Below are 22,866 nucleotides of genomic sequence, written 5' to 3' on the forward strand. Positions count from 1 at the left end.
AAGAAAAAAACACAGTTTGAAGAGACAGTAAGAATCGGAACCAAACTCAGATATGGCAGGGATGTTAGAATTATTATACAATGGATTTAAAACTGTGATTAATATGCCAACGGTTCTAATAGATAAAGCAGACAATATGTAAGAGCAGATGGATAAGGTAGGCAGAGAGATGGAAATTCTAAAAATTAAAAAGAAATGCTAGAGGTAAAAAACACTATGAAATGAAGAATGCCTTTGATGGACTCAGTTGACCGGACCCAGCTGACCAAAAGAAAAAAAAAATTTCCACTCTTTAGGATGTATCAATAGAAATCTCCAAAATCAAAAAGCAAAAAGAGACTGGAAAACAAAACCAAACAGAATACCCAAGAACTGCAGGACAACTAAAAAGTGTAAAATATGCAAAATGGGACTACCAGAAGAAGACGAAAGATAAAAAGGAACAGAAGAAATATCTGAAGCAATAATGACTAAGAATTTCTCCATGTTAATAGTAAGACAGCAAACCAGGAATCCAGGAAGGTCACAGAACACCAAGCAAGATAATTCCCCTCACTACCACCCCCCAAAATACTACACTTAGGCATATCGCATTCGAACTGCAAAAATTCAAAGACAAAAAAATGATCTTGAAAGAAGCCAGAGTTAAAAAAATATACCTATAAAGGACAAAGATAAGAATAACATCCAGTTCTCCTTAGAAACCATGCAACCAAGAAGAGAGAGAAGTGAAACAATTTAAAGTATTAAGGGGTAAACATTACCAACCTAGAATTCTGAACCTTGCAAAACTGCCCTTCAAAAGTGAAGGAGAGGAGCAGTATTCAAGTTGGTAGAGTAAGAAGCCTAGATCTCCCTTCAGCCATGGAGACACAGACTTAACAATAACAAACAGACCAAATGCCTCTGTGAGAAATCTAAAAAACAGTTAAAAGGTTCCTGCACTCCAGGCGAAGGTGAAACCAATAACAGAAAAGGTTAGAAAATTCATGACAATCACCCAGCCCACACTCTGTTATGATCTTTTGCAGTTCTGCCTGCTTGCGGCTATAAGCGTACTTCCCTGTCTCCGAGCAATACCCCATTGTCCGCCACCCCCCAACAGTTTGTACTTCCCCATTTTTAGGAAGGTTTGTTGAGGCGAGGCAACCGTTGGTTGACCTCACAGATTGCAAGGACCTTGTCAGCTTACAATCTGCTCTTCACAGTATTCTTCAGTTCCAGAATTTGGTTCTTCATAGTGTCTATCTCTTTGTTGATATTATTTTTTTATGCATCATTTTCCTGATTTTTGTCTAGTTGGCTATCTGTGTTCTCTTTTAATTCACTGAGGATTTTTTTGACGGTACTTTTTTCCCCCCTATTCCTTCCCCCTGTCCCCACTCCCAGCAACCATCAGCTTGTTCTATCAATCTGTTTTGTTCATTCATCTTTTTTTTTAGATTCCACAAATAAGTGAAACCACAGTATTTGTCTTTCTCAGACTTATTTTATTTAACATAATACCCTCTAGGTCCATCCATGTTGTCACAAATGTCTAGCTTTCTTTTTTTATTGCTGAGTAATATTCATAGATGATTGATAGGTAGGTAGGTAAGTAGGTAGGTAGACAGGCAGGCAGACAGATATCTCTCTATATGTCACATTCTCTCTATCCATTCACCTACTGATGTACATCTAGTTTGCTTCCATATTTTGGCTATTACTAAAATGCTACAATAAACATAAGAGTGCATATATCTTTTTGAATTAGTGTTTTTGTTTTCTTTGGATGATTACCAAAAATGGAATTGCTGGACCATATGGCAGCTCTAGTTTTAATTTTTTGAGGAATATCAAAAAATTGTTTTCTACAGTAGCTGCACCAAATTGCGGTCCCACCAACAGTGTATGATGGTTCCTTTCTCCCACATCTTTGTCAGCACTTATTGACTTTTTTTTTTTTTATGATAGCTATTCTGGCAGGTGTAAAGTGATACCTCATTGTGCTTTTAATCTGCATTTCCCTGATGATTAGTAATTTTGAGCACTTTTTCATATATGTTTGCCATCTGTATGTTCTCTTTGAAGAAATGTCGATTCACATCCTCTGCCCATTTTTTAATTAGATTGTTTTTTTTTTTACGTTGAGTTCTTTATATATTTTGGATATTAATCCCTTATTGGATGCATCATTTGTGAATATCACAGGTTATTCAGTAGGCTGTCTTTTTTTTGTTTCATTGATGGTTTCCTTCATAGTGTAAAAACACTTTTGTTTGATATAGTCCCATTTGTTTAATTTTGTTGTTGTTGTTGCCCTTGCTGAAGGAGACATATTCAAAAAGATATTGTTGAGAGCGATGTCAAAACGTTGCTGCGTAAGTCCCTTCTAGTTTTATGGTTTCAGGTTTTAATCCATTTTGAGTTAATTTTTGTTATAGTGTAAGAAAGTGGTCCAGTTTCACTTTTTGCATGTATCTGTCCAGTTTTCCTAACACTACTTATTAAAAGGACTGTCTTTACCTCACTGTAGAGTAGGTCTTGCCAGCTAGCTTAAGACAGGACTTTTGAAATTACTGAAGCAGTATAACAAAAATTTTTTAAAAATAATAATAAAAAAGAGCACCTAAGGGACTTACAGGACACCAGCAAGCTGAACAGCAGATGCATTATGGAATTCCTAGGAGAAGGAAGAGAAAGGGGCAGAGAACTTATTTGAAGAAATAATAGTACAAAATTTCCCAAATGTGGGGCAAGAAATGGACTTATAAATTCAAGGAGCCCATAAAACTCTAACTAGGATAAGTTTAAAGAGACCTACACCAAGACACATCATAATCAAACTGTCCAAGGTCAGATAAAGAATACTGAAAGTAACTAGAGAAAAGCAACTCATCACATAGAAACTTCTTTTAGATTATCAGATTTGTCAGTGGAAACCTTGCAGGCTAGGAAGGAGTGGGATGATACATTTGAAGTACTGAATGAAGATAACTGCCAAACAAGAATACTATATCCAGTAAAAAACTTATTCCTAAAACAAAGGAGAATTGAGACTTTGCCAGAACCCCTCTTCATCTCCACCCCGCCAAAAAAACCCAGGAAGTTCATCACCTACGCGACAAGAAATGTTGAAAAGAGTCCTCCTATGAGTTGAAGCAAAAGGACAGTAAATAGAAAATGCAAAACCAAATGAAAATATAAAATTCCCTTGTAAAAGTAAGTATACAGACACATATAGAATCCTACAGTATTACAACTTAGTTGACTAAATCACATATAAATCTGGTATAAAAACTTTAAAGCATAAAACATAATATAAAGCAATGTTAATAGATATATGCAATATAAAAACAATCTGTGTAATCAAAAACAAAATGGGAGGAAGCAGAGATGTAAAATAGTTTTTATATAAGATTTAAGGTATCAGTTTTGATTATATAACTTAAAGATCTCTTATGTAATTGCAATAGTGGACACAAAAGAAAATATTTTAAAAATATACATAAAGGCAAATGAGAAAGATATTAAAACATGCCACTACAAAAAATGTTAATGAAACACAAAGGAAGATAGCAAAAGAAAAAGAGACACACAAAAGCAACAAGACAGAAAACAACATGGCAATAGTAAATCCATTCCTAGCAGTAATTACTTTAAATGTAAATGGATTAAATATATCAATTAAAAGACACAAATGGGCAGAATGAATTTAAAAAAAAACAAGATTCAACTATATGTTATTCATAAGAGATTCCTTTTACATCTAAAGACACATATAGGGTAGAAATGAAAGAGTGAAAAAAGATATTCCATGTCAGTGGATGGGAGCCTAAAGAGAACAGGGGTGGCCAAACTTCTATCAGACAAAATAGAATTGAAAATAAAAACTATCCCAAGAGACAAAGACATTATATAATAATGAAGAATCAATTCACCAGGAAGCTGTAACAATTACAGATATATACACAACCTAACCTTAGAGCACCAAAATACATGAAGCAAACAATGAAAGACTAAAGGGAGGAATAGACAGCAACACAACAGTGGTAGGGAACTTCAATACCCCACTCTCAGATATGGACAGAACACAGAAGTTCAGCAAGTAAAGAAATGTGAACACTATAGGCCACTTATTACCAAACACACGTAACACTCTACCCAGCAACAGCAGAATATACATTCACCTCGAGAACACATGGAATATTCTCCAAGACAGACCACAAATTAGTCCACAAAACAAATATTAACAAATTTAAGAAGACTTAAATAAAACAAAGTACCTTCTCCAACACAAGTGAATGAAACTAGAAATCAATAGAAGGAAAACAAGAAAATCCACAAATATGGATAATGGCAATAGTAAGGCCTTCCAAGCAGTAATTACTTTAAATGTAAATGAACTAAACATATCAATTAAAAGACACAAGGACTGAATGGATTATCTTTTTTTACCCTTTCACTTCTACCCTATATGTATCCTTAGATGTATATAACTAATGGTTCAAAAAAGGAATCGCAAACAAATTCAGAAGATATCTTGAGACAAATGAAAACATAGAGTAACGTCAGAAGCACGGTGGAGTGAGAGATGTCCCCAGAATTCTCCCCTTGAAACAACCATAAGCTGAACATCTAAAACTAAAAAATAACACCCAACCTGCAAACCACCATGTTTGAGCACGGTATCTGAGCAAAAGAACTACTACAGGTGAGAACCACAGGAGTTCGGTGGTAGACTGGGAGAAACAAAGAAGCTGCCTCCAGGCAGCCAGATCTCCCAGCAGGAAGAGGGGGTGAGGAGAAGGTGTAGGGGGAACCCTGAACAGAACTACCTAAGAGAGCTGTGTGCTCACTCAGCAGCAGTGCCCATGGATCAGAGCATAAAGCAGAGAAATGGGGACGGCTAAGAAGCAACAGTTGAATTGCTTGATATTTTCAGCAAATGATTTTCAGAGAAAAGTAGGAGTAGAGGTAATAATTTCAAATGACAAAGACTTCAAAATAAAACAGGTAAAGAAAGATACTGAGGGACACTTCATAATGATAAAAGGAATCATACACTAAGAAGACATAACACTTCTTAATATCTATGCTCCCAATCATGGGGGTCCAAAATATAGAAAGCGATTACTAACAGAACTAAAGGGAGAAATAGACCAAAACACTATCATAGGAGGGGACCTAAACCCCCACTGTCAGATGTGGACAGATCATTCAAACAGAAAATCAGTATGGAAATAACATCCTTAAATGACACATTAGACCAACTGGACATAATTGACATTTACAGAGCTTTCCATCCCCAAGCAGCTGCTTATACATTCTTCTCTACTGCACAAGGAACATTCTCAAGAACTGACCACATACTAGAACACAGACATAGCCTCAACAAATATAAGAGGTTGAAATCATATCAACCATGTTCTCTGATCATAATGCTTTGAAACTAGAGATCAACTGCAAAAAGAAAGTGGGATGAAATACAAATACACGGGGATGAAACAACATGCTATTCGAGAATGACTGGGTCAGGGAAGAAATAAAAAGAGAGATCAAGGAATACACAGAAATGAATCAATGATAATGATAATACAACATATCAAAACTTTTGGAACATGGCAAAAGCGGTCATAAGAGGAAAGTTTATATCATTACAGGCCTACCTCCAAAAACAAGAACAAGAACCCCAAAACAACCTAATACTTCATCTTACAAAAACTAGAAAAGAAGGAACAAATGAAGCCTAAAGTCAGCAGAAGGAAAAAAAAATCATCAAAATTAGAGCAGAAATAAATGACATTGAAAACAAATAAACAACAGAAAAAATAAATGCAATGAAGAGCTGGTTCTTTGAGAAGGTTAATAAAACTGACGAACCCCTGGCTAGACTCACTAAAGAAAAAAGAGAGAAAGGACAAAAACAAACAAAATCAGGAATGAAAGAGGGGAAATTATGACTCACATCACAGGAATACAAAGGGTCATAAAAGAATATGATTAAAAAAAGTATATAATACCAAATTTCATAACCTGGAAGAAATGGAGAAGTACTTAGAAAAATACAACCTTCTTAGACTGAATCAAGAAACTGGAAAATCTAAATAAACCGATCAGCAGTATGGAAATTGAAACAATCATCAAAAACATACCAAAAAGTAAAAGTCCAGGACCAGATGGCTTCACCAGTGAATTCTACCAAACATTCAAAGAAGATTTAATACCTATTCTCCTCAAACTCTTTAAAAAAAAAAATTGAAGAGGAGGCAATACTTCCCAATTCATTTCATAAGGCCAATATCATCCTGATACCAAAACCTGGTAAAGAGAACACAAAAAAAGAAAACTATAGACCAATATCTCTCATGAACACAGATGCAAAAATCCTAAATAAGATACTAGCAAACTGAATACAGCAACATATTTAAAAGGTTATACACCACGATCAAGTGGGCTTCATCCTAGGGGACAGGGGTGATTTGACATACACATATCGATTAATGTGATACACCACATAAATAAATTAAAAAAATAATTATATGATCATATCAATAGATGCAGAAAAAGTCTTCGAAAAGAGATAGCATCCATTTATGATCAAAAACACTTAACAAAATCGGTACAGAAGGCAAGTACTTTAACAAAATAAATGCCATATATGACAAACCCTCCATCAACATCATACTTAATAGTGAAAAACAAAAACCTTCCCTGTATGATCAGGAACAAGGTAAGACTACACTACCACCACTGCTATTCAATATAACACTACAGGTCCTAGTGAGTGCAATTAAGGCAAGAGAAAGATATAAAAGGCATCCAAATAATAGGAAACAAAGAAGTCTAACTGTCACTATTTGCACATGACATCATTCTCTCTACAGAAAACCCTAAATATTCTACAAGAACACTACTAGAAACAATAAGCAAATAGAGTAAAGTCTCTGGATACAAAATAGATGTTCAAAAATCCATAGCGTACCTATACTCTAATAATGAAGTGTGAGGAAAAGAAGTGGAAAAAATCATTCCTTTTGCAATTGCAACAAAAAGAATAAAATACCTAGGAATACATTTAATGAGACAAGTGAAAACTACAAGATCCTATTAAAAGAAATCAAAGAAGATACAAAGAAATGGAAAGGTAGTCCCTGTTCTTGGACTGGAAGAATCGACATCGTTCAAACGAATTTATTACCTAAAGCTACATACAGATTAAATGCAATCTCCATCAAAATTCCATCAGCATTTTTAAAGAAATAAAACAAAAAATCATCAGATTTGTATGGAAGCACAAAAGACCCCGAATTGCCAAAGAAATCCTGAGAAAAAAGAACAGGGCTGGAGGCATCACTCTGCCCAACTTCAAATTATACTACAAACCCACAGTAATCAAAACGGCATGGTATTGGCAGCAAAACACACACATGGACCAGTGGAACAGAATCAAGAGTCCAGAAGTAAACCTATATTTATATGGACAAATAATTTTCGACAAAAACACCAAAAACATATAGTGGAGGAAGGAAATCCTCTTCAATAAATGGTGCTGGGAAAACTGGAAAGCCACCTGCAAAAGAATGAAACTAGACTGTCTATCACAACACACCAAAATTAACTCAAAATGGATTAAGAACTTGAATATAAGACCTGAAAACAATAAAATGAATAGAAGAAAACATAGGAACTAAACTCAAGGACCTTAGACTTAAAGAGGATTTTATGAATTTGACCTCAAAGGCAAGGGAAATAAAAGCAAAAATAAATGAATGAGACTACATCAAACTAAAAAGCTTATGCACAGCAAAAGAAAACATCAGCAAGGTAAAGAGACAACCATCCAAATGGGAAAATATATTTGCAAGCAACGTTTCTGATAAGGGCCTAATATCTAAAATGTACAAAAAACTCATATGACTCAACAACAACACAACAACAAAAAACAAACAATTCAATAAAAATATGGTCAGAGGACCTGAACAGACACTTCTCCCAAGAAGACAAACAAATGGTCAACGAACATGAAAAGATGCTCAACATTGCTAGCTATTAGGGAAATGCAAATCAAAACCACAATGAAATACCATCGCACACCTGTTAGAATAGCTATAATCAACAGGACAAGTAATAACAAATGTTGGAGAGGATGCAGAGAAAAAGGAACCCTCATACACTGCTGGTGGGACTGCAAATTGGAACAGCCACTATGGAAAACAGTATGGAGGTTCCTCAAAAAACTAAGAATTGATCTACCATATGATCCACCAATCCTTCTACTGGGTACTTACCCCAAAGACTTGAAAACCCATATCCGAAAAGATATTTGCACACCGATGTTCATAGCAGCATTATTCACAGTGGCCAGGACACGGAAGCAACCAAAGTGTCCTACAATATATGACTGATAAAGAAACTGGTGTGTGTGTATGTACACACACACACACACACACACGCAAACACACTGGAATATTACTTAGCCATAAGAGATGAAATACTGCCATTTGCAGCAACATGGATGAACCTCAAGATACTCATGCTAAGCAAAGTAAGCCAGACAGAAAAAGTTGAAAACCACATGATATCACCTATATGTGGGATATAAACCTTAAAGAAACAAACGGGACAAACAAACAGACTCATGGATATGGACAACAGACTAATAGTTACCAAAGGTGGGCGGGGAGTGGGGGTGGAGGTAGATGAGGTAAAAGGGTCAAATATGTAGTGACAGAAAGAAATCTAACTATGGGTAGTGAACGCACAATGCAATTTATATATGTCTTACTGTTGAATTGTACATCTGAAACTTAATGAATTTCATTAACCAAAGTCACCATAAGAATAGATAAAAAATAATGATAATAAAAATAAAGGACATAGGAAGTAAAAGAAAAAAAGAATGAAAACAACATACCAAAATTTATGAGACAGAGCAAAAGCAGTACTATGGGAAGTTTATAGCAGTAATTCTTATATTTAATGAAGAAAATATCTTAAAGCAACAACCTAACCTGACACCTCAAGGAACTTGCAAAGGAAAAACAAGCTAAAACCAAAGTTAGCAGAAAAAGGGAGATATTTCAGATTAGAGCAGAAATAAAGGAAATTAATAAGAATAGAATGAAATCAAAAGATAGTTTGCTGACAAGATCTACAAAATTGACAAACCATTAGCTAGAAAAACTAAGAGAAGACTAATAGCTATAATTATAAGAGGAGATATTACAACTGATATCACAGAATAAAAAGGATTAAAAGAGATGTCTATGAACAATTATATGCTAACATATTAGATAACTGAGAAAATATAGATAAATTCCTAGAACTGTAAAACCTATCAAGACTGAATTATGAAGAAATAAAAAATCTGAACAAACCTATAACTAATGAAGAGATTGTAGTAATCAAAAACCTCCCAACAGGAAAAAGTCCATTACCAGATGAATTAACTGGTAAATTCTACTAAACATTTAAAGAAGAATTAACACCAAGCCATTTCAAACTCTTCCAAAGAATCAAAGAGGAAGAAATATTCCAAAACTCATTCTATGGGGCCAGCATTATCCTTCTACCCAAAACAGACAAAGACACAAGAAGACTACAAACCAAATTTCCTAATGAATATTGATGCAAAAATCCTAAAGAAAATACTATCAAACTTAATGATAACACATTAAAAGGATCATACACCATGACCAAGTGAGATTTATACATAGAATGCAAGGGTGGTTCAATATACAAAAATAAATTAATACAGCACGTTAACAAAATGAAGACAGAAAACATGATCATCCCAATTAGTGCAGAAAGCATTTGACAAAAGTCAATACCCATGATTTTAAAAAAATCAATAAATAGGAATAGAAGGAAACTAACTCAACATAATAAAAACCATATACAAAAAGCTCACAGCTAACATCATATGAAACAGGGAAATAATGAATGCTTTTCCTCTTAAGATGAGGAACAAGTCAAGGTGCCCGCTGTTGCCACAACTATTCTACAAAGAACTGGAAGTTCTAGCCAGAAGAATTAGACGATGTAAAAGAAAGAAAATGAATATAAATGAAAGGAAGAAGAAAAATTGTCTCAGTCTGCAGACAACTTGATCTTCCATATGGAAAACCATAAGGATTTCCAAGAAAAAGTTAGAATTAATCAATGAATTCAGTAAAGTTATATTCTATAAAATTGAAAATCAGTTGCATTTATATATACAAATAAAGACCTATCCACAAAGGAACTTAGAAACCAATCCCATTTATTATAGCATCCAAAAAGATAAAATACTTAGGAATAAATTTAATCCAAGTGGGGAAAGACTTATACACTGAAAACTAAAAAACACTGCAAAAAGAAACCAAATAAGTAACAAATAAGTGGAAAGATATCATGTGTTCATGGATTAGAATGCTTAATATTGTTAAAATGTCAACACTATCCAAATGATCTGCAAATTCAGTGTAATCTCCATCAAAATCCGAAGGAGATGTTTTGCAGAAATAAAAAAAAATCCTAAAAGTCAAATGGACTCTCAAAGGACACCAAATAGCCAAAACAATGTTGAAAAACAGAACTGGAGGCCTCACACCCTGATGTCAATACTTACTATAAAGCTACATGCACTAATGAAGATGGTGTGCTGCTGGCATAAAGATAAACATACAGATCAATGGAAATGGATAGAATTCCTCAAAATGAATCCTTGCATATACAGCCATATGATTTTTGACAAGGGTGCCAAGACTACTCAATGGGTAAAGGACAGCCTTCAACAAATTATGCTGAGGAAACTAAATTTCCACATGCAGAATAATGAAATTGGACCCATACATAACAATTCACTCAAAATAGGTTAAAATCTAAACATAACTCCTAAACTTATTAAACTGCTAAAAGAAAACACAGGAGTACTGCTTCAGATCATTGGATTGGCAATGATTTCTTAGATATGATACCAAAAGCACAGGCAACAAAGAACAGACAAAATTTAAAAAAAAAAAAATTATACCAGCTTTAAAACTTGTGTGTGTCAAAGGAAACAGAGTGAAAAGGCAACTCTATGAATGAATGAAAATAACTGCAAATTATATATCTAATAAGGAATTAATGTTATATATACAAATGATATGTGTCCATTTATATGGAATTTCTACAATAATGACAACAAAAATAATACAACTAAAAACTGGATGAAGGACTTGAATAGACATTTCTCCAAAGAAAATAAACAAATGGCTAGTAAGCACATGAAAAGATACTCAGTATCACTAATCATTAGGGAAATGTAAATCAAAGCCACAATGAGATATCCCCACAGTTCACACCAATCAGGATGGTTATGATCAAAAGAACAGAAAATAAGTGTTAGCAGGGATTGAAAAATTGCACAGTTGGTGGAAATACGAAATGGCACAGCCATTATGAAAATCTGTACAGAAGTTTCTAAAAACGTTTAAGAATAATAACTATATCATCTAACAATTCCACTTCTGAGTAATATCTAAAAGAATTCAAAGCAGGGTATGGAAAAGGTATTTGTAGACCCATGTTCATAGAGGCATTATTCACAATAGCCAAAAGGTAGAAGTAACCAAGTGTCCATCAACAGATATATGAAGAAAGAAAACATGGAATATACATAATTAAATATTATATAATCTTAAAAAAGGTAATTGTCATATGCTCTAACATGAATGAACCTGAAAGACATTATGTTAAGCAAAATTAAGCCAGTCACAAAAAAACAAATATTATCTGATTCCACTTACATGAAGCATCTAACGTATTCAAAAGCATTGAAATGGAATACAGAAAAGTGGTTTAGTAAGGAATAGGGGATGACAGGATGAGGAAATTTATGTTTAATGAGTTTGGAGTTTCAGTGTTGAAAGATTAAAAAGTTCTAGAGATCTACAAAAGAAGTAATATATTTAACACTGCTGAATTATATACCTAGAAATGGTTACGACAGAAAATTTAATGTTATGTGTGTTTTACCACAATAAAAAATAAGGCTTAAGCAAAAAAATATGAAGGTAAAATAAAGACTTTTTCAGACAAACAAAAATTGGGGGAATCTGTTACTAGTATACCTGCTTTGCAAGAAATATTAAAAGAAGTTCTACAGAGAGAAGAAAAAGGATTTGGATGAGAAACTTGAATATACATTAAAAAAGAGCACTTTTAGAAAAGGAATAAGTGGAGGAAAGATAAAAGTTTTTCTTATCAAGTGATCTAACATAAGTCTGTTCAAAATAAAAGCTACAATGTGTTCAATTATGCATGCTTATCTATGTTTATATATACTTATGTACATGTGAAATGAATGACAGCAATGATAAAAGTGTCAGGATGTGGGAGAAATTAGGATTTTGTTGTTATAAGTAAAATGCTCAATTAAAACCATAAAAGGTAGAAAGAATGGAAGGAAAAAACAGAAACAAAGAATGAAAACAAGAACAACAACAACAAAAAAAAACAGTAAAAAATAAGTAGATGTAAATCCAACTACATCAATAATCATTTTAAATGTTGAGGTCTAAATACATCAAAAAAAGACACTATCAGAGTAGACCAAAAAATAAGGGAGAGCCAATTATGTGCTATCTACTAGAAACTCATTTTAAATATAAAGACATATATAGATTAAAAGTAAAAAGATGGAGAATGGTATACCATGCTGCCTTGGACTGAATGTTTGTGTTCTCTCCCTCAATTCATATGTTGAAGCCTAATCCCCAACGTGATGGTTTTTTGAGGGCTGTGCACTTTGGGAGTTGATTAGATCATAAGGGTGGAGCTCCCATGAATGGTATTAGTGACTTTATAAAAGGGTCCCCAGAGAACTCCCTGTGCCTTCTGCCTTGTGAGGACACAAGAAGGGAGTTGTCTACAAACCAGGAAGCAGGCCGTCAGCAGACATCAAGTGGCTGACACCTTGATTTTTGATTTCCTAGGGTCTATAACTGTGAGAAATAACTTTATTGTTTAAGCCACTACTAGCAGCTCACTGAATGGACTAGTACACATGCTAATAACACGAATAAAAGAAAGCAGAATAACTACTAAGTTTAGACAGAGAACTCTTCAGAGCAAGGAAAGTAATCCCCAATAAAGGGGAGGACGACATAATGGGGTGTCAATTCTCTAAGATGACATAACAATCTTTGATGTGTATGGGCCTAAATACAGAGCAACAGAGATCAAAATACATAAGGCAAAGACTGACATAAATCTGCAAGGAGAAATAGATGAATCTACTACAGTAGTTCCCTCTTATCCGTGAGGGATATGTTCCAAGACCCCCAAAGGATACCTGAAACCACAGATAGGACTGAGCCTTAAAAATACCATGTTTTTTTCCTTTATATACATACCTATCATACAATTTAATTTATAAATTAGGCACAGGAAGAGATTAACAATAACTAATAATAAAATAGAACAATTATAACAATATACTGTAATAAGTTATGTGAATGTGGTCTCTCAGCAAACTAGCAGGAATTTCTTTTTCCTTCAAAATATCATAAGATTCGTCCTTATTGTAGATCTTAGCAACCTGAGCATACGAGTTTTTTCTTTCCTTATAAAGTTGAGAACTTTCACCTTTTCACTTAAATTGTCTTATCTACTACTATAATTGCCAGCATCACTACTGTTGTGCTTCGGGGCCATTATTAAGTATTATAAAGGTTACTTGAATGCAAACACTGCCATACCATGGCAGTCAATCTGCTGAGACAGCTACTGGTGGGTAGTGTATATAGTGTGGACATGCTGTACAGAGGGTGATTAATGTCCTGGGCAGAATGGCATGAAATTTCATCACACTATCCAGAAAGATAAGCAATTTAAAATTCATGAATTGTTTATTTCTGAGATTTTTCCATTTAATATTTTTGACCAAAGCTGACTACAAGTAACTGAAACCACAGAAAGCAAAACCATGAATAAAGGGGAGTCTTATAATTTGAGACTTCAGCACCCCTCTACCAGAAAAGGACAGGTCCAGTAAGCAGAAAATCAGTAAGCAAATAGTTTAACTCAACAGCAACAACAATCAACTGGATATAATTGACATATAGAATATTTCATCCAACTAGAAGCAGAATACAGTAAATCCTCACTGAACTTCATCAGTAGATTCTGCAACTTTAAGTGAAATGATACATAACATAACAAATTTTACTAAAGGCTAACTGATATAAACAAGAGTTAAGTTCCTAAGGCATTTCAATAACATTATAATGAAACAATGTTAAAGAAAACGATGTTTTTCAAGGACCAGCTACACATATTTTTTTCAAGCTCGCTTGGAACATGCAACAAGATAGATGACATCTGGAATCATAAAGCACACCTAAACAAATTTAAAAGAAATCATACAATGTCTGCTCTCAGACCACAGTGGAATTAAACTAGAAATCAGTATCAGAAAGTGGACTGGTAAATCCCCAAATATTTGGAGATTAAACAACACACTTCTAAATAACACATGAATCAAAGGAGAAACCTCTAAATAAATTTTAACATATTTTAACTAAATGAAAATAAAAATAAATCTTATTAAAATTTATAGAATGCAATGAAAGCAATACTTTGAGGGAAATTTATAGCACTGGAGATATATATATATATATATACACACACACATATACATGAAAAGAAAAAAAGATTAAAAAAAAGCTTCTATACCTTAGGAAACTATAAATAAAAAGCAAATTAAAGAAAGCGCAAGAAATAAAAATTAGAATAGAAATCAATGAAATTGAAAATAGGGAATCAATAGAGAAAACCAATGAAACAGAAAGCTCATTCTCTGAAAAGATCAGTAATATCGATACCTATAATCAGGCTAAAAATAAGAGAAAAATTACCAGCATCAGAAATGAAAAAGAGGTCATCATTACTGGTTCCATGTATAATAGAATAATAAAGGAATGATGTGAACAACTCTGTACCCACTAATTTGATAAAAGATGAAATGGACTAATTCCTTGAAAGACCAAAACTCACACAAAGAGAAATAGATACCAATTATTTACGATCTCTTCCAAAAAACAGAAGCAGAGGGACTACTTATAATTCATTCTAAGAGGCCAGCATCCCCTAACACAAAAACCAGACAAAATCATTACAAAAAAAAACTACTAATATCTCATGAACACAGAGAAATTCTCAATAAAATTTTAACAAGTTAAATCCAACAGTGTATTAAAAAATTATACACCATGAGGAAGCAGGGTTCCAGTAGGACCATATATTTAATGTAATGCCAATCCTGATTCCAGAACTTTTTTCTTTTTTTTTTTTTTTGGATATTGACAAACTGATTCAAAAGTTACATGGAAAGGCCAAAGAATAGCAAATACAATAGTGAAGAAAAGATGGACTGACACTATCCCACTTCCAGACTTACTGTAAGGCTACAAATAAGTAAGACAATAAGGAATTGGTGAAAGAATAGACATACAGATAAATGGGACAGAACAGAAAGCCCAGAAATAGATGCACACAGATATAGTCAACTGCTCTTTGATAACAGAGGGAGAAAGGACAGTCTTTTTAACAAATGGGTTTATTCTAATGTGCCACACAACTGGATATGCCATCAAATAAATCTAGATAAAAGAGAGCATAATATCACAATAAAGGGCACTTTGAAAATCACATAGATAATATACTACTCAATGGTGAAAGACTGAAAGCTTTCCTCCTAAGTTAGGAACAAGACATGGGTATATACTTTTACTCCTGCTATTCAACATTGTACTGGAGGTTCTACCCACAGCAGTTAGGCAAGAAAAAGAAATTAAAGGAATCCAAAGTAAAAGTAAAACTGTCTATTTGCAGAAGACATAATCCAACACGTAGAAAATCCCAAAGAATCTACAAGAAAGCTATTAGAGCTAATAAATTCAGCCAAGTTGCAGGTTACAAGATCAACATATAAAAATCAATTGCGATTCTCTATATACTAGCAATGAGCAATCCAAAAAGAAAATTATCAATTCCATTTGCAATAGCATCTAAAAAAATAGAATATCTAAGAAAACACCTAACAAAAGAGGTAAAAGATTTGCACTGAAAATTATAAGATATTGATGAAAAAAAATAGAGAAAACCTAAATAAATGAAAAGACATCCCATGTGCATAGACTTGGAAACTTAGTATTGTTAAGATGCCATTATTTCCCTAAGCTGTCTACAAATTCATCACAATCTCTATTAAAATTCTAATGGCTTTTTTTTTTTTTTTGCGAAAGTGAAAAACTGATGCCCAAATTCAAATGAAATTGCAAAGGATCCTGAATAGCCGAAAAATCTTGAAAAAAGGAAAACGAAGTTAGAAGACTCTCACTTCCTAATTTTAAAATGAGCTGCAAATCTAGAGTAATCAAGAGTTATGTGGTACTGGCATAAGGATAGACATACAGGCCCATATATCTAGGACCAATATTTTTGACAAGGGTGAAAAACCACTGAATGAGGAAACAATACTCTCTTCAACAAATGGCGCTAGGACAACTGCATGTAAAAAAATAAAGTGGGAGCCCTACCTCATACTATATGTAAAAAGTAACTAAAAACTGATCAAAGACCTAGTATGAGCTAAAACCATAAAAGTCTTAGAAGAAAAATAGAGGTAAATCTTCATTATCTTCCACTTGAAAATGTATTCTTAATTATGACACTAAAAGCATGAACAAAAAAAGAATAGAGAAATTGGACTTTGTCATTATTAAAAAACTTTTGTGCTTCAAAGGACATTGACAAAGATATGGAAAACTAATATTCCCTGTGCATTGCTGCTGGAATGTAGAGTGGTGAAGCTGCTGCAGAAGACAGTATGGCAGTTCAAAAAGGTCAACATAGAATTAACGTATGATTCAGTAATACAATGTCGAGGTATGTACTCAAAAGAACTGAATCCAGGAACTCGAACGTATATTTTTACATCAATTTTCACTGCAACTTATTCACAACAGCCAAAAGGTAGAAGCACCCCAAGTGTCCATTAACAGAGAAATGGATAAACAAAATGTGGCAAAAACCTAGGATGGAATTTTGTACAGCCATAAAACACAGGTAAGTTCTGAAACATGTAACAACATGGATAATCTTTGAAAACATGCTAAGTAAAATAAGCAAGATACAAAAGGACAAATATTGTTCCACTTGTATGAAAAATCTAGAATACCACTGAATTAAAATGGTTAAATGACATATTTTATATAATATACACTTTACAAGAATATAAAGAAATATTTAAAAGAAGACTCTAGACACAGACTTTACATCATCCCTAAAAATTAAAAATGGATCATAGACCTAAATGTAAAAGGTAAACTATAAAGCTTCTAGAAGATAACACAGAAAATGTAGGTGACTCTGGATTTGAAAATGAGTTGGGTTTTTTTTGGCACAACACCAAAAGAATGATCCATGAAAGAAAAAAGTGATGAAGGACTTCATTAAAATTAAAAACTTCTGCTCTGAGAAAGACATGATTAGAAAATGAAAAGCCAAGCCACAACTGGAAAAAAATTTTGCAAAAGCCTTATCTGATAAACATCTGGTCTTCAAAATATACAAAGAACTCTTGAAGCTCAACAGTAAGAAAACAAAAAACCTGTTTTTGTTGGTTTGGGCTCCTATAACAAATACCAGAGAGTGGGTGGTTTAAACAACAAGACATTAACTTTTCACAGTTCTAGAGGCTGGGAATGCTAAGATCAGGGAGCTGGCCATTTCAGTTCGTAGTGAGAGCTCTCTTCCTGATTTGCAGATGGCCACTTTCTTACTGTATCTTCAATGACAGAGATCGCTTTCTCCTGTGTGTCTTCTTATGAAGGTACTAGTCCCATTCATGAGGGCTCTACCCTCGTGACCTAATTACCTTCCAAAGGCCCTACCTCCAAATATCATCATCACATTTGGGATTATGGCTTCACCATATGAATTCTGGAGAGACATAAACATTCAGTTCAGTGCACAACTCAATTAAAAATTGAGCAAAAGACCTCACCAAAGAAGATATACAGATGACAAACACAAAGAAGCATATGAAAAGATGCTCAATATTATATATATTTAAGGTACGAGATCAAACTACACACAATGTGTTATTCAAAATGTCAATGTCATATAAACCAAAGAAAGGCTTACTAACAAGTCCACATTAAAGAAACCTAAAGAAATAACTACATGCAATTGGTGATGCTAGACAGGACATTACACTGGAAGAAAAAATATAAACACTTGAAGCTCATCAATAAGAAATTACTGGAATAATTGGAATAACTGACAAAATTGGAAAAAACACAATAAATTGGATTAAAAGTCCATCAACAAATTTCCTAAAGTTGGTGACTTCAGTGCAGTCCAGTAAAAGAACCTTCTTATTCTTAAGAAATACACATGAAACTATTTAGAGATAAAGGACCATGAAGTATGCAATTTACTCTCAAACTATTTAGGTGAAAAATTCTATATACATACATACATAGGAACTGAGAGAGCAAAACTGATAGGGCAATGGGTTGACTAGTCATCACTAAAAATTCATGTCCACCCAGAACCTGTGACTGTCACCCTATCTGGAAATTTGGAGAGAGAGAGAGAGGAAGAGGATTGCCAGTAAGAAAGAAAAGAAAGAAAGAAAATAAAAATGAAGAAAAGAAAAGAGAAAAGAAAAAAGAAAAGACAAAAGAAAAGAAAAGAAAAGAAAAAAGAAAAGAGGGAGGGAGGAAATGGAAAGTGTTGGCAAGGATGCAGAAAAATTGGAACCCTTGTGCTCTGCTGGTGAAATGTACAGTGATGTAGCCACTACGGAAAATGGTATGGCATTCCTCAAAATTAAAAAGAAAATTGCCATATGATCCGGCAATTCCACTTTTGGGTATATACCCAAAAGAAGTGAATGGAAAAACTGGAACAGATATTTGTACACCCATGTTCACAGCGGCATTATTTACAATAGCCAAAAGATAAAAGCAACCCAAGTGTCCAAACAATACGTGGCATATATGCAGAGTATTATGAACATTATTCAGCCTTGAAAAGGAAGCAAATTCTGACACACAATATAACATGGATGAACCCTGGAGTCATTACGCTAAGTGAAACAAGCTACGAGGTACCTAGAGTAGTCAAATTCAGGGACAGAAAGTAGAATGGCTGTTGCCATGAGCTGGCAGGAAGGGGAGATGGGGAGTTATTGTTTACTGAGTACAGAGTTTCAGTTTGGCATGATGAAAAAGACCTGGAGGTGAATGGTGGTGATGACGACTGTACAACAGTGCGAATGTACTTAATGTTACTGAACTGCACACTTAAAATTGGTTAAAATAGTCAATTTTATGGTAAGTATATTTTACTACAAAAAATATAATAGTTATGTATATATGTGACCTTGACAAGCTGATTATAAATTTACATGGAAATGCCAAATATCAAGAACAACTTTAAAAACTTGATAAAAAAGGAGGGAGGAATAACTCTAACAGATATCAAGAATTACCATAAACTTATAGTAACTGAGACAGTATGATATTGATATCAGGATAAACAAAAATACTAAGAAAAGTCCAGAAATAAATCTACACATACATGAATAATTGATTTATGCCATAAGTGACACTACAGAACATTATATTTTTAATAATTAGCTCTGAAATAACTGGATATCCTTATATAAAATATCAAATTGGAAACAACTTAAATTGGACTCCTATTTTACAGAATCAATTCAGGAGGATTAAATACCCAAATATGAAAGGCAAAACTAAAGCTCTCAGAAGATAATATAATGTTTATATGATCTTAGGGTAGGAAGAAGTTATTTTAAAATGTGCAGAAACACTACCATAAAAGATAAGAATTTTAATTCTGTAGGGAACAAAGACATGAACTAGGAGAGTTAAAACACATAAAATTAGTGATAGACTGATTCTCCATATACTGCAACTCTAGGGCAGGGGTTGTGAGAACATATAAAGAATTCTTCCCTATATATGAAAAAGGGAGCAAGGGACAACCCTACAGAAAAACAACATGAAGGTACTTCATAAACATGAAAGCCTAACTGGTAAATGAAAATATAAACAGGTACTTAACCTCACTGGTAAGAAGAGAAATGTAAATTAAAATCATATCTTTATAAACCAATCAGATTGACTAAAATTTAAGAGTCATTACAAAATGTTGGTAAATATTTTGTTGTGGGACAACAGGAACTACTATACACTGTTGGTGGGATTATAAATTGGTACCATCATTACTTTGGAAGTGATTGTGCATTTTCCAATAAAATTGAAGATAAGCATATCCCATGGTTCAGCTAATATACTTCTAGGAATATAACCTAAAGAAATACATGCTCATATAAACCAAAATATGTTATAGAAATGTCCTTAAAAGTGTGTCAGTAATGGCTCTAAACTGAAAACAAATCAAAACAGACAACTATTAATAGTAAAATGAATGAATAAATACATTTATACAATGAAATGAAAGTGCCTAAACTACATATACGTACCATAAAGTGGATTAATTGTTGCTAAAAGAGGTAACAAAAGAGCAAATGCAATTTAAAATGAGAAAAAATTAGATCTTATTATTTTGGAATGCATATGTGGTGGTAAAACTTAAGAGAAAAGCAATGAAATGATTATCATAAGCTAGGATAGTGTTTGCTTCCAGTGAGGAAAAAACGATTATGATCTAGAAAAAGACATGGTAGTTTCTGGAATACCAGTAATGTTCTATTTCTTGAACTGGATGGTTCCAGAAATATATGTCATACTTTTCTGCATACATGCTATACTTCACACTTTTCAAAAAGGGATGGTAAGGATGCCAAACAGATAAAAATCAGTTATGCTGACTGGTTTATAACCATGAACCCTAAAAGGAGGTTTAAGCTGCCGAGCAATCATATTATGTTTCCCTAGTCCATGTGCCTGCCTACTCTCTTAGAATAATATTTTATACCTTTCTGTTCTTAAATCTCCAACATCTCCTCTCCTATCTCCACCTTCAATTATGGTTGTATTTCCTCTCCCACTGAGTTTTTGTTTTCCTGTTGAAACTGCTTTGCCAAAACTGCTCATCAAGATAAACAATAACCTCTAATAGTCAACTGTCACTCTCATCTTACTTATCTATCAGGACCATTTGACAGAGGTGATCACTCCTTGCTCCTTGATAAATTTGCATCACTTGGTTTCCAGTGAACCACTCTCTTCTGATTTTCCACTTATATAACTGCTTACTCCTTCTCAGTCTCACTGCTCATTTCCTCTTACTTAATGCTGGAATATCTTTCTATACTCATTCTCTTGTCAATCTCATCTAGTCTCATGACTTAAACACATCTTAATATCAATAATTCCAGTTCAGCTCCCCCTCTTAAACTCTAGACTCATTTATAATGACTAGTAGACATCTGAAATCCCACATATACAAAATTAATTTCCCTCCAAAACCTGCTCCACCACTTACTAACCATCTTTATTTCTATTTAAGGCAATGCCATCCTTCCTTTGCTGAGACCAAAAATTCTAGATTCATCATTGTTTCCACTCCCCACATACAGTCCATCGGTAAATCCAATGTATTCCATCTTCCAAATACATCCAGATTTTAAGATTTCTTCACCTCCTCCATTGCTACCAACCACCCTACCCAAGCCGCATTTATATCTCACTTTGATTACCACAATAGTCTATGCTGGACTCTCTGCTCATACCCTTGAGCTCTCTATACCCTATTCTTAACAGTGAGGACAGAAAAATCCTTTTAATATTTAATTTAAATCTTATCTCGCCTCTGTTCGAATTCCTACAATGGCTACTTGACTTACTCAGAGGAAGAACCAACTATGCATGCCCGTTTTATCCTAGGACAATATCAGCATTATTTTTTATTTTTTTTTTTTACGCATTTTCTTTCTGGATTTAGGAAACACAAATAAACACACAAAATGGAGCCTAAAAAAAGTGATTCCCAAAGCCAGTCCTTAAAACTGCTTCTAGTCTATAAAAAGTTTTTACGTACTCTTCACCGTACGATGACAGTACAGAGCATTTTTAACTGTCTGTATTTATTTTTCAACATATGATTTTTCCTATTTTTCATTGTTAAATTTTATGTTTTTCATAAAATAATGGTTATTGTAATGTAAATGGTAGGTTTTTAAAACACTTTATTACTTGGAAAATAAAACTAGCAGAACTAAGTTTTAATGACTTTTTCTCTATTTCTCCTTTTCATCCTCTATGCATTTTCTCTGCTGAATTAAAAAACAATATTTTTACTGACATATGAAATTGAAAAGTGTGGGCACTACCAGCCAAAAAAATTTAACAGAATGTACCTGCACCACAAGCTCACTAAATCATAGGTAGGAGAAACAATTTTGGCTAGAGTACTACACCCAGTCCCGTCTCCATCTCTGTCAGTACTAGCTGTGTGACATACATTTTTTGCCTTTCAGACTCTCTATTCTTCATCTATAATATCCATTATAGTACCCATTTCTTAGAAATGTAAAAATTAAATGAGATAATACATTTAAAATATACTGACACATAATAGCTACCTATGTGTTTTGTTAATGCAATGTTAATAATACATTGGTGTGTGGTGGGAGAGAGAGTGGGGAGGTCAGTGGGAGACCACCCCAGCACAAAGGAGTATTTTATCCACTTATGTTTAGAATTGCTGGTACACGATTATAATAAAAAGCATTTGGAACAGTTTCATTATTGTTTTTAAATTTGCTGCAGACCATGAAGCCTTCTTGCCTTTACTGGGATACACCATAGCAAAAGACCATCTCTCACATTCACGCATTAATTATGAACTGAATGTTAG

At 33.7% G+C, this 22,866-nt stretch overlaps 1 protein-coding gene across 5 annotated transcripts in view; it reads right to left on the bottom strand.

Annotated features, from left to right (window-relative positions):
- Positions 1–22,866, bottom strand: part of RNF13 (ring finger protein 13) — a 137,862-nt gene that overhangs the window by 11,730 nt on the left and 103,266 nt on the right. The gene's annotated exons all lie outside the window — the stretch shown is intronic.

This window comes from Rousettus aegyptiacus, unplaced genomic scaffold, assembly GCF_014176215.1.
Source record: "Rousettus aegyptiacus isolate mRouAeg1 unplaced genomic scaffold, mRouAeg1.p scaffold_m13_p_4, whole genome shotgun sequence".
Taxonomy (NCBI): domain Eukaryota; kingdom Metazoa; phylum Chordata; class Mammalia; order Chiroptera; family Pteropodidae; genus Rousettus; species Rousettus aegyptiacus.